The sequence below is a fragment of the Ascaphus truei genome, chromosome 1, assembly GCF_040206685.1.
Source record: "Ascaphus truei isolate aAscTru1 chromosome 1, aAscTru1.hap1, whole genome shotgun sequence".
Classification (NCBI taxonomy): domain Eukaryota; kingdom Metazoa; phylum Chordata; class Amphibia; order Anura; family Ascaphidae; genus Ascaphus; species Ascaphus truei.
The window spans coordinates 302,540,931-302,544,284 of NC_134483.1; the positions used below are offsets into that span (position 1 = coordinate 302,540,931).

Genomic DNA, 3,354 nt, shown 5'->3' on the forward strand with positions numbered 1-3,354 from the left:
ACAATGCAGTCTTTATTAAGTTCTTCTGTCAGATGGAAATTGAGGGCCGGTGGATAATCATGAATAATGCACATTGATAATAATATTAATTAATAATATATAATATATAATATATAATAATATATATAGTAATATAATTTTTTCCGTCTTTATCTTCTTCCTCATTCTGTGTACAGTACAGTAGTTCATTGAGAGAGGAGAGGTTTTGTGTACATCAGTTTAGACTGCAGTTTAGATACTGTACACTTAACTGTACAAACAGTTCACAGACTGTACACGATACCCCCCCCCCTAACCCCCAGTCCATCCTTTTTTTCTGAAAAGACAAGAAAACAAAAAATTAGTGCAGTTATGTGCATACTGTATTATGGCATTGTGTGCTGTGTAGTACTGTTAAACTAGTCTATACTGGAACTACTGTATACTGTGACTACTGTTAAATAGTTCAGCACCATATGGCTGGTGCTGCTCTCTCTGGAAATAAATAAATTGAGCAGTTAGGTGCATACTGTACTGTATTATGGCACTGTGTACTGTATACTGTAGCTACTCCATATTGGACTACAGTACGCTGTTAGCACTGTCAAACAAGTCCATACTGGAACTACTGTATTCTCTGACTACTGTTAAATACTTTGTAACCAGATGGCTGGTGCTGCTCTCTCTGGAAAGAAGTAATTTGAGCAGTTACTGTACTGTAGGTGCATACTGTATTATGGCATTGTGTACTGTATAGCTACTCCATATTGGACTACAGTATGCAGTTACCGTAATACTATCAAACTAGTCTATACTGGAACTACTGTATACTCTGACTACTAGGAAAGAAAAAATCTGTGCCATACTTACCTATATCATACTGTACTTACAATACTACAGTACATTACTTCAGTATACCATACTACCTTCCTGATGCTTGCTCATTACGCGCGATCACAATGGGCAACACAGTCGCAATATGGTAAATATATTTATTGCATCGTTCCACGGTGAGTACATCGTTCCAAAAACTCAGTATGCCTTTCGCCAACTCATCCTTTTTGGAGGGTTTCACGACTTTTCGGATATGGTCCTTCAGCTGATGCCAGACCATTTCGATCGGATTGAAGTCTGGCGATCTGTCATTGGAAAAAAAGGACATTTAGTTTAAGAGATACAGTACACAGTAAAAACAGTGGGGAAAAAATGAGACACGGTTACCGCACTTACTCCGCTGGCGTCTTCACCCAGTTGATACCGCGCTCAAGGATATGCGCTGTTGACGCGGTGTGCTTCGGATCGTTGTCCTGGTAGAAACGGTGACCACCCGGGAACTCGCGTGTGATGTATTCCACAATCTCAGGCACAATTTTGTCTTGGAAGAAAGCTTTATCCATGATTCCTATAACAAGAAAAGAAAAGTGCTCAAAAAACTGCACACTAATACAGTACAGTGTATAAGGCTACATTATATTTTATATTTTACCTTCAAAGATGACAATGCATCCTGGTCCACGCCTAAAGATGGCACCCCACACATGCATCTTCACTGGGTGTTTTGGCCGCGGCTTCATAGATATGCAACCTTTTTTGTGGAATGCAAAGGTGGCAAATTTCTCCAGCGATACAGTAGACTCGTCAGTGAAGATGCAATCCTGGAAAGTTTCCCCACTGAAGATCCATGCCTGGGCCTGGACCACTCTTTTGATTTTGTTAACGTCCCTTATCATGGGGTACGGTCTGTAATGACAAGGAATAATTAGTTTTAGAGGTACAGTACAGTTTCTTAAACAACACTTTTACCTCCTGTATTGTCCAGTACTAACCTCACACGTCCATATTTCCATCCAATTCTGCGTCTCATCTTCTTTATGCTGGTCTCGGATACAGTGAGATTGTGATTTTCTTGCAGAGTGTATTTGACCCTTAATGCACTCTTCTCATCATTCTTCTCACTTATTTTGTCGACCAGAAGAGTTGTCTCCCTACAATGTACAGAAAAACAACAATCCAGTGAGTTACAGTGCAGTAGGCCACTACGAGGGGCGGGCGACTCTGCGCATGCGCTGCCTCGCATCAACGGATGCAGATAGCTTCCTGGCCTGAGAGACCCGGCGGTCAAATCTGCGCATGCGCTTCAACCTCCCATGTCTGTGTGGACGTATGGGGGAAATGGCGGCTCTCCACCTCCGGCCCCGGCGGCGCTCAGTCAGCGGGACACAGGGAAGGGAAGCAGAGTTAGGGAGGAGAGAGGCTGAGCAGCGGCTCCTCCTCTCACAGCCGGAGGACTTGCGGGGCTTCCGCCATCTAACTACACCCACACCCGCAGCACCGGAAGCTCTGCGCCAGCCATCTTTGTACACCCATGGCAGCGGACGTGTGGGGTTAACGGCGGCCGTTAGGAGTGGCGCCGGCGGCTATCGCCGGCACCGCATGTCACAGCAGGCGTGTGGGGGGGAGGGATGGGGAAGCCGTGCCGTCACTTCCGTTACACATTTGTCCCCCATCTCTCCCGTTTTACCCCATCAGAATAGGTGCCACTAAAGAAGTTTCACTTCAAAAATATACATATACCGTTGTTATATAAATATACTGAAATAACTATAAAATTAGATACAGTAGATCTACAGTACACAATATAGTGTTCTATTAATATGCAGCAATATAAGAAATATACATATACCGTTGTTATATAAATATACCGAAATAACTATAAAATTAGATACAGTAGATCGACAGTACACAATATATTGTTCTATTAAGATGCAGCAATATAAAAAAATATACATATAATGTTGTTATATAAATATACCGAAATAACTATAAAATTAGATACAGTAGATCGACAGTACACAATATATTGTTCTATTAATATGCAGCAATATAAAAAATATACATATACCGTTGTTATATAAATATACCGAAATAACTATAAAATTAGATACAGTAGATCTACAGTACACTATTACAGTACACTAGTAGATCTACAGTACAATATTTTATAAAAAAATAAATAAATTTAGTTATATAAATATACTTACGCGTTAGTTACCGTTGGTGTCCTCGTGCGTTGTCTGGTTTTCCGTGTGCATGATAGCTCACGGTGGTTGATGGCACAACGAGGCCAGAAGTAGCTAACCAGCGTTGGATATCTGCAATTCGGTGTCCGCTCATGTACATCTCCTTAATTCGCATGCTGAGATCCTTTGAAATTTTTTTAACAGGCATTGCTGCGAGTAGAAAGAAATACAAACACAAGAATGTATATTCGATGTTTAGTCGATGTGTATTCAATGTGCAGTGAATCCACAAAATGGATGGTGTATTTATACGTTAATGACTCACATTAGAGTACGCCCACTTTCAACACCTGTA

At 41.2% G+C, this 3,354-nt stretch overlaps 1 long non-coding RNA gene across 1 annotated transcript; it reads right to left on the bottom strand.

Moving 5' to 3' along the window:
* Positions 1-1,509: 1,509 nt before the first annotated feature.
* On the bottom strand, positions 1,510-3,132 carry LOC142470742 (uncharacterized). The gene is made up of 3 exons (XR_012789321.1): positions 3,021-3,132; positions 1,806-1,964; positions 1,510-1,719 (listed from the first exon to the last, which is right to left on the bottom strand). It is a non-coding gene; the product is annotated as an uncharacterized LOC142470742 (long non-coding RNA).
* Between the last annotated feature and the right edge of the window lie 222 nt (positions 3,133-3,354).